At 35.4% G+C, this 12,833-nt stretch overlaps 1 long non-coding RNA gene across 1 annotated transcript; it reads left to right on the forward strand.

Moving 5' to 3' along the window:
• Positions 1–838: 838 nt before the first annotated feature.
• Positions 839–6,989, forward strand: LOC136841562 (uncharacterized). Its single transcript, XR_010853988.1, has 2 exons — positions 839–960; positions 6,788–6,989. It is a non-coding gene; the product is annotated as an uncharacterized lncRNA (long non-coding RNA).
• Positions 6,990–12,833: the final 5,844 nt, after the last annotated feature.

Consider the following 12,833-nt stretch of genomic DNA (forward strand, 5'->3'; position numbering starts at 1 on the left):
TTCAACTGGTTTCAACCAGTCTTTCATCTCTGGGAATGATTCCCAGCTTTTCCTGTATGCTTGCGAATACGTTGGCGCCATAATAATATCACTTATCAACGGAAATTGTCTCTGCAGCTGACTGAAACTGTACGCTAACTGTGCAAGTATCAAAGTTTTTAAGTAACGGTAACGAATAATGAAAGGATACCGTATAATATAATCTGTACAGGAATACTGGGTATGATGTATTGCGCTATCATGGTGAAATTTAGAGGTATTGGTTGGGTTACTTACACTGTTGCCAATTGGTCTGTATTTACCTGCCAAACCTCGGGACAAGACACACAAAACATGGGAAAAGAAGTGATTTTCGCGGACTTATTTGTAACATACATAAACTCTAGAGCTATTGCATCATTATTGCAATACTTTGACGATCAAAGCTCATGGAAACAGTTCTTAAAGCTGTCGGTCTATGATGTTTTAGCGCCGCTAAATTGGCAACGTTGGTTGGGTGTACCGGGTCCATGGGGTTGGTGTGACGGTTGGGAGGGGCCTCCTGTGTGCAACTACGAAGTCCCATCCCTCCCTCGCTTACTGGCCCTGGATAACTCGAGCTCAGACATCATGAGTTGTACACGATCAGTAAATGAATTCAAATTTATGATTATTTTTATTTTTATTAAATAATATATATAAGAATAAATTCTATTCTGAAATTCGCTAAAAAATTCGCCAGAGGAGACTAAAATTCGCTAGAAAATCCGCAGTTCGCAATAGCCTTTGAAAAGTCGCTAAACAGGTCAAAAATTCGCCAAATCTAGCTACTTTTTCGCCAAGTTGGCAACACCCGATGGATGACACACACACACACGTGCGCCCGTAAGACCACATTGTATGCGGTCCCTTACATGCCCTTGAAAATGGCATTGGTTCTATTGCGGTTGTGACCAGCTCAGTCGCTTAATTACTGTTCAGGTAAAATTTATCCATCCGATTAACCTTTTCTTGCCATTTGTTCATAATATAATTGTCTTTCCTCCCATTTGGCAAAGACATTGCCAAAAATAAGGACAGACTACTATGCAAGTTATCGTAGGCTATTTTGTGTGAATTCACATTCTAAAAATGTAAATAAAGCCCTGTGTTATCAGCGTAATTTCAACTTTGTAAACTTTGTACGAGTAAGTGAATGTTTATGTTTTCCAGACCCAATCTGTATTGTATAGCTCTTTTCAAAATCGTCTAACAATGACTATAACCAGCGTGTTACAATATTCCTTTCCGCGATCCTTTTTTTGTAATAATACCAATAAAAGAAATGTAATCAAATTCATGTTATGTTCAATTGTGAAGACCAGTTTTCTTTGCTTGATTGTTTATTTTTAGTATAGGGCTACAGAGTAAATTTGGTCGTCTCGGAAGCTTATTCCAGTCACTTCAGCGAGTAGGCCCCGTTTCCTTATGTGCATTTTAGCCTAACGTAGTCGATATACTGTGTAAGTAGGTCATGAACGTGTTATAGTTTTAGGCTAACTATGCCTAGACTGCGCATTTGCAAATGGAAATGGCATTTTACCCTCCATTGTGTCATTTGTTTGCGTGTCTATTTAAGTATAGCCTAGCTTGGGCTGTTGTGTATATTGAAAGATCTTGCTAGAAATCAGTAGATCTTTTATCCGGGTTTGGACCACCTTCGTCAGGCTGTCATGTTCAGGCCTTGTCTGGGGTATCAACATTTTAATCTTTTATTTCTTCTATATATTAGCTCCGTGCTTGTTTTTACCTTTTCAACTGGTTTTTTCTACACTTTTAGGGGTTCTGATACTGGCGGTGCATCTGTTTGTTGTCGGCCAAATGGAATGTCCCTTCGCCGTGTTTAGTACTGCCCTGCGGGTGGTTGGGTACCCATACGTTAACAAGTTATTGCACTTGCCGGACGGGATATGAACCGTTCGAAACAGACGGGTAAAGATTGTGTATGGAAACCCCTTGTTGGATGGACTTCAGGGGTTAATTACAGGTTAATTACACTTGAGCGCCAAAATTAAAGGTAAATTCATAATTAGCAACCAAAAAACTGTAGAAAAAGTTAAGCTAGAAGGCAGTCGCCGCCGCAGAGTTACTATATAGTTCTATCTTTATTTCTCTCAGGCTGCCATGATTTTAGCAGTGATATGGACAAGAAGGCAAAATGAGGGGTCAGGGCTTCTGCAGTCCTATTATAGTCGGCATTTCTATAGTTGTTATTTGAGAGGGAATATAAACAGACTTCTTATCCAAACGCAGATGCCATACCCTAACTTGGCCAGATGCCTTCATGCCCCCACCCCAACCCCCCAAGTAAGTCGTGACCCCTCACTGCATTCACTGCCTGTGATATGGTTCACACTGCATTTATAGGTCAAAGAAATTTTATACCTTGGTTGTTATATTGGCTACGTAAGCTTCTGCCATTTGATTGGTTTAAATTAGCCTGGCTTCATGCCAATACTGATTCATGGGTCCTTGCCCTCACGTAAAGCTTTAGTGGGAACAAGGCCTTTGGACTATGTCCATCAAACTGAAACGTCAATTTATTTCTAGAATATTAGTTTTTTCCTAACTTTGGTGGCTATGAAATGTGGACCAGCAGGAATATGTGGACTAAAATGTGGACCAGCAGGAATATGTGAACTGGAGAGAATCATGCAGGCCAAGTCTGCAATATCTGAGTATCAAATAAAAATTTATATTTCACTGTAGGCTAGTCCTCATCTTATCAAATATTTCTGGGGGCATGACCTTCTGACAAGAAGAGAATATTTCTAGAAAGACCCTGTAGTACAGTATATCCATTAATTGAAGACTTTCAAGATATCCTGCAGTTAACAGTAATTCTGACCAAAAAATATCACATGTTAGCCTGAAAGGTAGCTGCTTCATAATGTAGCCAGCAAATTTGTATCTGATGAGTAGAATTGAAATCTGGTAAACTGAGATGTTACTGTATTGTATGGGTCATAGTGTATAAGTACAGTAATGTAATAACAACTAACATTTGTAGATTTTTAAAATTTGTTCATACTAAATAAAAACCTGTAAGCTAATGTTTGCTCTTTTGGTCTAATTAAGTTGGTCCACAAGATCATCATGAGTTTGTACAGTATGGCGAAGTCTGACATTGGCTCTCATGACTTATGAATCAGATCTGTAAAGGAAGCAGTGTTCTAAAATCAGTACTGTTCTTGGTTTAACAGGCTCTCATCAGGTCCACATTATTTCAGTGACTTAGGTCTTGATCATCCATGAGTACAAGAGTTTCAACATTTTTGGGAAATGCAAGATTTTAAAAGTTATCTGACTTCTACGTAACCTTATATGTTTAGAAAAGTAGTCTTCAAGTTTATAGCCCACCAGATTAAGCTGTCTTCTGGCTTTGGGTATGGTTTACACAAAATTATTTGGCCCACATAATCAGTTTACATATTCCAGTAGGTCCACATTTTATAACCTTATTGGAAGTCTTAAGAGGTCAGTTTTAGCCATCATAGTCTACTCATTATGCATATGGTTTAGATTAATGTTAAATGACTTTTTCAAGGTCCTTGGTTTAGGCAAAATACAAGTTAGTTACCAGACTTACGACTACAGTACAGTACTTGGGGATGAACTGAATTATATTTTACAACTGGTACTGTATAGGTAATTCATAAGTATTTGTCTTCCCTTGATTCACTATCAGCTACAAAACTGAAATACACTGTACTAAAACAAAGTTTAATGCAGCATTACAAATAGTTTTTAGCTGATCATCAAACAGACAGAAGCTGCTTATATTGCAGATTGTGATACACAATTTTTGTAATTATGAAAAATTACTAACCATCATGCTCATAATGCAAAAGAAGGTTGCAGCACATTCTGATATTGATCAGAAACAAAGAAAAATATTTTTAATGCTGCATTAAATTTTGTTTTAGTTTAGTGTATTTCAGTTTTGTAGCTGATAGTGAATCAAGGGACAAAATGGGGAAGTGGGGAGACTCCCCTGTTACACCCCACTGGCAGTGCCCATGATTACAATTAGTGGGGCTCATGAAGTTCAAAGTTTTCTGATGCACCAACACTGTTTTACTTTTAATTTAGGAGTTCTGTACATGAAGGTTACTCGAGTAAAAAACTTTTATCGTAGATAGTACTTTTTGTATATGGATATAGATGATACAGTTTTTGTGTTTAACTCTGTTTTACTGAACAGTATTTTGGTCTCAAATGAATAAGAATAACTGGTTTCGTAGTAGAAGCAGTGACAGTACAGTATTGTATTTTTTTCTCATGTCTTTGCATCAGCTTCCCCTGGGAAGCACAGGGAAGTTATTAATATATTATGTTCATTTAACACTCTTACCAAGGAATTGATGGGAAATTCATGTGGCCTCCCAGATGGAAATCAATTGCAGTACATAAATGCAGATTCCACCTTCAGATGCCAGCCATTGTAACCACAATACAGTAGTTATATCTTTATTTTTATTTATTCATAATTTTTGGTATGATTTATATAAATCCGTGTTGGTGATTTCATTTCAGGACAGTTATTTATAGCCATTTGTTAAACTATTACTTACTACAGTATAAGTTTATTTATGGCAGTCATTTTTATTTCACACTTTTAAAAAAAGTCATACTTTTATTTCATATTACATGTAAACTTTTCTATACATAAGAGCTTGCTTAATAATTTGCTGGTTATAAAGATATTTTTTTTCCTTTGCTGTATTTAGACAAGGTAATCCAGCCGGAGCTACTGCCATCAGAGGTTAACTGAATCTGTAAATGAGAAGAGAAATGTAGCCTATGATTACATAAAGCCAGCTTAATCTACAAAAAAAAAAAAAAAAAAAGAGAGAGCATTTGTTATTAGGGAAGGCAATTTCATGTGAGTTTGTGAATAGCACACTTTATGAGAATCTAAGCTGTGCACATTGTAAAACCAAATTTTATTGAGTCTCGTTTTACATTTGCATTGAAATCAGGTAATGTCCTTTCATAGTTGTCATAAACAAGGAAATTCCAACACTTGTTAATCACAAATGTTTTATTGTCAAGTTCCTCATGAAATTTGTGCTTCATAGATGCAGCAGAATATCTCTTAGAAAAGACATCTTCTCAGTTCAGAAATACATAGTACAGATTGATGTTCCTTACCACATCATCCCTCATCTGCTTACCTTTATGGATTCTTGTGGTTTCCTTCCTCCAGAGAGGAAGTTGCTTTTATGAAAAAGCATTACAGTAAGGGGTTATGAATGTTATGGTTACTTTTCTTCTAACTTTTATCCTTTCACAGCAACATTCTTCTTATGCTGCAGCTTCTGCTCTACTATCCATACACCTGCTCATCAGTCTCCTTCAGTTGCTGACAATCTGACATTTGCTGCTTCTCCTTCACCTTTATTTCCTAATTTTGGATCTTGGCCTTACTTTGGTGCCTTATCTCTTGGACCATCTCTTTGTTTTCAATGGGAAAATTATTTTCTGTTACTGCATTAGAAATAACTACACCCACGACCATTCTTGCTGTTGGGAACATGTACATTATATTCTTTCTCCCTTCCTTTTTATTGCCAATGTTTTTCCAGTCCCCAGACATGATCAAAATTGCCTTCCCTTGCCACTCTGTAAAACTTCCTTTTCTGGGACAAGAAATCTGGAGAAACATTCTTGCCTCAGAGGATGAAGTTTTACTGAGCATGGTTGCCATTATGAAAAACTTTATAAAGATAAGAATTGTTTTTAAGTACCTTACTTTTTCAGATTCTCATGGAAAGAAGTACGTTGGTTACTTTCGTTGCTTCCTCTTATTTTCATAACCTCTTGTTGAGGATTGTAAATAAGCAGAGTAAGAGACTGAAGTCTCAACACCACTGATCCTTTAAGACTGCTTCCAAAGTTGTTCTTTGTTTGATCATTATGCTTATATCTTCAGTTAGCATGCCACTAGCTCTTAACCCCAGTTTAAAGCTCTATCAAAGTCATGGTTTGTATGTCAAAAAAATTAAGGAATTCCTTATTTCTTGTAAGATACAATAATTTTATTCAAGAGATTTATGTTACCTTGTACAGAACTGTACTGCTTTAATTTTTTTAGTTCGTTTATACTTTACCTTTACAGAATTATTTTGGTTGATTTATATATAGACTTCATCGTCATACTACCGGTCCAAATTACATAAAACTTGAATGTGGAGATGCCTATAATTTTTTAGTTCGTTTATACTTTACCTTTACATAATTATTTTGGTTGATTATGTATAGACTTCGTCATACTACCAGTCCAAATTACATAAAACTTGAATGTGGAGATGCCTATGATTTTCAACAACAGGGAAAATGTGCTGCCAAACTTACAAATATAAAAGGACCAGAAAATTCTTAAGACCCGATGTTACATCAAAAGTTGTCAAAATACTGTAAATATCTAATGCTTAATGATTCCATCTCTGTCTGTAAATTAGGGCCTTAATTTTGGAGATGTGTCTCTGTATAAAAATTCTCAGTCTTGAGAGGATTAATAAAAAAAAAAGTAAGGCATTGTTTATGGGATAAATGAGAAGGACAAACTGTTCAGTCACATTTGGGTAGGCAAGAAAAATTGCAGCAAAGGGATAAATTGAATACAGCACCTTAGTAATGCATCTCTTTATTAACATTAAAATTTAGAAACCTCTTATTACAGATTTCACATACTGAGTTCTTCACTGTAGTAGTCATAGCAGCTTACAGTTTACCTCTGTGATTAATGTCACTATTCAATTACCAGATGATGCTGAAAGAATGTGCTGCATTGGAAGCCTGCGGTGAAATAGAATGGAAGCACTGGAGGCTACATGTCAAGTACAGTAGATGACCATAGAATGTGACACAGGTTTAAAGAAAAATACTGAAATAAGTGAATATGATCAAGTACAGTATTGTTACAGAGGTGATTCTTTGTAAAAATAAAAACTTTGTTCCTAACCTTATTATTTATTAAGGTTCTTTTTTCTGTACTTATCAGATAAATCTGTACTTCACAGTACGTCAATATTAACCGAGTAGTTTCACACACCTGGCTTAACAAAATAATGAATGCTGCTTGTTGAAATACCAAGCCAGTGATTTCAGAATTATTTATGTAGGTATTATTCTGCATACCATTATTCATAGCTACATGAATGATAGTGCAGGTTTATGTAAAATGAAGGGGAAACTACTGAATTATGCTAATTGTAACAACACATATGTGCCAGTTATAAAATTATTTATAAATTAATTATAAAATTTACATTCATTTCCAAGTAAGTTCATAATGCTGTTTCCATAAATTTGAATACATCAGTCCTCCTAGTACTGAAATTCCACCATCCTTCCGTAAGTTAGTGCATTCATATGTGCTATTACATCATAACTGTGATATACTGTTTACTGTACTGAATACAGTATAGGGTAAATGTAAGTACTGTAAGATGCAAAATCTTGACTTAAGTATGGAATGAAAGGTTTGGCAGCCATACTTAGTGACATATGTATACAATACTGGTGTTCATTACCAAGCTCTGTATATATTGCATTGCATTTGAACTGAACTGTGCTTTAAAATCTTCAGTACAAAATATTATTTTCACCTAGTTTTGCCTCAAAATTATTCCAGTAGAGGTTCTAAGTAAATCAAGTGTTTATTATAAAATGAGAGCTAGTCCTTCCCATTAATATACGGTACACCACTACTTATGAAACCTATTGAAAATACAGAGGCAGACTTATGTAACAGTGAATCTAAAAATGATTAGACAGTAAATTCTCTAATAAACAGGCTTTGTTATTAGAAACTATTGACACTAGTGAACCCTCCATTTGCCTAAGTAACACTTCAAGTTTTTGTATAGTGAAAAGTGTGTTGAAATGTTCAGCATAAATGTCACCTTAAAACAAGAATGTTAAAATGTAAGTTAGCTTGTCTTCCAGGTGCAGAAGTCATTGACAATTTTTAAGATGTAAAAAATGTGCTTTTCAAGCTGATTGCTTTCTAAGGTGTTGTATGGAAGTTACATATCTGTATCAGGAAATAATGTTTGGATCATGGTTTATGCCATGTTGAAAAAAATTAGCATAACTTCAACCAGTTGTATTGTTAAAAAGTAGTGGGTACTACATTAAGACCATTTGGGATACAGTTTCTGATGTCAAGGCCTAACCTAGGATATGTTTTCTTTGACAAAAATTCTTATGAACTTAATATATTTGCAACTCAGACAATGAAATATGTAACTTACTCTTCATTGTGGCACCTGTAATAAGATTTGGAAGATAGCTGTTGTCCATGGATATATTGGTTGTACACAATACAGTAATCAGAGACAAGATACAAGCATTACCTATTGTATTTTTGTTTTTTCAGCCATCACAAAAGATGCTGCCAGTCGAATTAAAATAACAATGAGAACAAAGCAAAGGGCAATGTATGATACCAGGCAGTGTTTAGGTGACAGAGGGCTAACTGTGCCAAAGGTTGGTCTGGCCTGTTGAGACTGTGGCCACATAATCTGCACCATGTTTAGAGCACGTTAGACTGCTCGTCCCTCTTTTATATACATTTTAGAGTGATTATGGTAAAAGCTTCCATCTTGCCTTATTGGGAATTGACAAACAGCATCCATTCTTGGTCATCTAAGCAAGAGAAATTTCTTGCCTGGTCAAGGTTTTGTGGACAGCAGATGAAGTCTGTTATCTAAAAAGGAAAAAATCAGGTATAGTATAATTTCATTATTGCAAGGTCCTAAAGTACACTACTAGTGTAGTAAGTATGCATGAATCATGCTATTTGTATACAGGTATGTCACTAAATGTTCAAGACATAAAAAGGTAAAAATCGTGCCTCTGTGCTTATTATATATCAATAACAGCCTAAGCTAGCATTTTAAAACTGATAATTACTGAATAATGGGTACATATTTGTAAAGTACAGTGCTGATTTCAAAGAAAAAATGTTTAAAAGAAATACAAAGTAATTTTTCATCACTGGTTGCCTAACACACTAGTAATTATTGGCAGCCTTCACAGTCCAATAAGTAAGAATTACAACCAACAAATTAAGCTTGAAAGGTAAATTACTGCAACATTTTTTACTTGCAAATTCAGTTTTTATAACATACACTGTAAATTTACCAAAAATACAATTTCCCTGCTATTTTACATTAAAACTTCTAGAGTGACTATGAATGTAATGACTTTGGTCAGTCTTGGGAAAGCTCAAAAACTGTAATAATGTAACAGGTGCTTTATTGTCCTAAATTTTTTACTAAGCACATTAGAGTAAGTAGTCCCAACTAATCAGATGCTTCAGTGCTCAGGTTTTCTGACAAGTGGCAAAATCAGACTAATAAAGAGCCTATAGTATGGCCTGTAGCCTACATTTGAACTTTCAAGATACAGTATTCCATAGTTTAGTTAATTTTTAAAAGTACCCTAAGTACTGTACTAGACATTTACTTACATTTCTAAGAGATGCTTAAAACACCTTATATTGCTATAGAAGGATCTCTTTTCTTTAATATAGCCTATCAGATAGTGACATAATGACATGCCAGTTTTATTTGGTAGGCTTTTGAAGTACTGTATATAAATCTGTTACTAATGGGTGAAATGCTCACGATGCTAGGTTTGATCTCTTAAAAAATCACAACGTTTTAGAAGTAGACATAACAAAGATCCCATACAGCATTAATCTTAAAATTCTAAGTTAACAAGTACTTTGAAATTTTTGGCACAAGCTTTCTACTTTATTAGTAAAAAGTCTTGATAACAGGATATGAAGGGTACTCATATCTTTGTCATACCAAAATATCTTGGACTCATAGCCTAACACATCAAAATGATGTTAGAAAAAACAAGTTGGGAAATATTGTACAATCATTTGTGTATAGAACCAAAAGCTGAGGTGTCAGTGTTTGTTTTTTTTTTTTTTTTTTTTTTTTTTTTTTTTTTTTTTTCAGGTCATTCACTGATGACCTTCATCCTAGTTTTTTTTATATCTCTCTCTCCCATTAAACTATGTGTAAGTCAGATAGAGCTAAATGGCTTTCAAGGCTCCAATGGTTGGGCTTTCACCCTTAACATGTTTGTCCACGTATGCAGGATAAAAGAAATGTTCTTCCCATATTCACTGGTAAATGTAAATTAAGTAAAATACAATCAAATAAGATCACACAAACTAAGTCTGCAAGCACAGAACTATAACGGTGGGAAAAAATGAAAAACTGTTTCTTATGATTATGTCATAGTAAAATAGCTTGCATACTCTTGTGTATTAAAATTGCATCTTCCTTTAAACAACTTGCACCACAGACAGTGGAATAGTATTAACCTACCATATGACAACCTGTCAGACGAGTGGTACATTGCAGACCATTTTCAGTTCCTCTTCTTATGGCCTGATTGATACTGTCCTCGGCCAGTAATTACAATTCTTGTACCTGTAGCTTGTAATTTTCCATAAGAAACTAAAAACCTGCAGACTTGGTTTGAATCTTATAATTTGATGAAGTTTAGACTACCATACTTGGTTATTCAGTGCCTGACCTGAAGGTTAGGCTGTGGCTGGTAAAAGTTTTACAGGCTAATGAAACATGGTTTCTGATGGACTATAAATAACCTAGTTTTACCATACTATTTAGTTAATAAGTCTATTGTTAAGAGAGACCAGCCTCATGCAAATATGTGTAAAAACTTGGAATGGGGTTCTTGGGTTATAATCAGGCCTTTGACATTTTTTATTTTTATGATGCCCCAATACTCAGAACATCACGATTTATGAACTTGAAATGGTAGCCAGTACTTTAGTAGGTTAGTTGCCACCACAAGGAGGGCTCCCCACTCGGCCTAGGTAGCCTAGCCTAAGTCTATCTATGTAGCGAAAAGAAAGAAACGCTACTTAAACCGTCCTTACTTTCTCGTAAAATTATCTCAAAATAATGTCAATACACTTCCCTTAGTGTCAACAGGATCTGATATTTCCAATAATGTATATTTTTGTTATTGCCGAACAGGCATTACACTCTCGGTTAAAAGTAACTCCAGGTCATCTTACGGCAGCGTTTGTTTACGTTTTGTCGGAGGCATGTATATTACTTGAAGTAAGAAATTCTTTGGTATAGCGTTCCTGGGTGTCATTTTCAGTACTACCAAAGGGGCAGTTTGAGGAATGTTTGGCTATAAAATACATAGCAAATTAGTTACGACAGTGATCGCTGCGAGCAGTCTTGCATGTGATGTGTGTGGGATGATTTGACTTGTGATTGTGGAACTTTCATATATTATAATAACCTTTTGTGTCCCTTAAGAAGAATGTGTAGACTTGTGAAACCATTGTAAGAGGGAGATGAAGGTAAGCGTTGTCTTCATACTACTGTAGCCGATATTTTAGCATTTCTTTAGCAAAGTTAATTATCTGTTAAGCAACCATTAATTATTGATGCTCGTGTAATCTGCCCCAGTGGAAGTATGTGTATACCAACTTCTGCTCCAGTGCTTGAACCCAATCAGATATGTAGGTAATGGTCCTCACGAAAGTTCAGCTGAAGAACTGTAGTGTAGAACCAAAATGACTACGAACATGGCTGTCATTAGCTATGATGCCAAACTTCTTCCTGGCTTATAATGCGACTACAGTTAACCTGCTCTATCAGTTTAGGTTCTTTAATCCGGTCATAAAATCCTGTTTATCCCTCCCAAGGGCTGTCCAGAAGAAAGAGACCGTTCCAGGACAAGACAAGGCCGACTTAATTTACAATTTAATATCACTTGAGGAGCCAATAACAGTATTTTTATGGCATTATATAATTTATTTTCAACAGTGAGTCTAGGCTAAACATTGGGCATTTGTATAATTTATTTAGGTGATTAGAAACTAAATCATTCTTATCCTACCCTGTTATATTTTTTCACTATAAATCATCCTTTATTCATCATCAAATTTCAGTTCTTTCGCTTATTGTACGTCTTCAGTGATAGAATCGCAGAACAATAGTGTAAAGCTGTTTGCCCTTTCTACTCTGGGTTAGGGAAGACGTGACAGCATTATGTCACATCTACATGGTATCCCAACTTAGGTCAAGATTTTATTAATCAACTCTGGGAAAATGGCAACGTCTAAACCATACTACATGTTCATAGTCCATTTGGTTTAACTATAGGCATATATTTTTATTCAATTATTCTATGCCAGTTCCTGTCTTATTTCTGGACGTATTGTTTTTTTACATTAAATTAGATATGATTAGCTTCCCCATAGTAGCCTTTTTTCAGGTTCCAGCTCCCACCCAATCAAAAAGGGAATCAACACGAACTTACAGGCGTCGTATTATCGAACACCAGGGAACTTGAACATCCGACATATTAAACAAGCCTTCAAAAAATACTGGAGGCACGTGGCATCCTTAAACTAGGTGCTATTTTGTAAGTTATGATATCAAGCTCCAAATTAGTCAACATGAGTTGTAGGTCACCTCTTGCGCCATCAATTTAGTTCCTAGATTTTGTCAGTGATATTACCGTGTACTGTACAAACGTTCTAAGTTAAATATGTTCATAAAAATACTTAAAAAAAAACTTTGGTTGCCCATAAAGCCTTTGGGCTCCCCTTACAGATGTCAGTTTGCTTGCCCACTTATATTGTGTTGATAATCCAAAGGGAACTATTTGTCCCCGTTGAGACCACATTGACGTTACTAATAAAAATCTGCATGATGATCTTCCGCAAGCTACGGCTTTTATCTTTAAATTGTCATTTTTATACATGGTTGTTAAGGACAGTGTTGTTAATGCTCTCA

This window comes from Macrobrachium rosenbergii, chromosome 9 (genome assembly GCF_040412425.1).
Source record: "Macrobrachium rosenbergii isolate ZJJX-2024 chromosome 9, ASM4041242v1, whole genome shotgun sequence".
In the NCBI taxonomy this organism is placed as follows: domain Eukaryota; kingdom Metazoa; phylum Arthropoda; class Malacostraca; order Decapoda; family Palaemonidae; genus Macrobrachium; species Macrobrachium rosenbergii.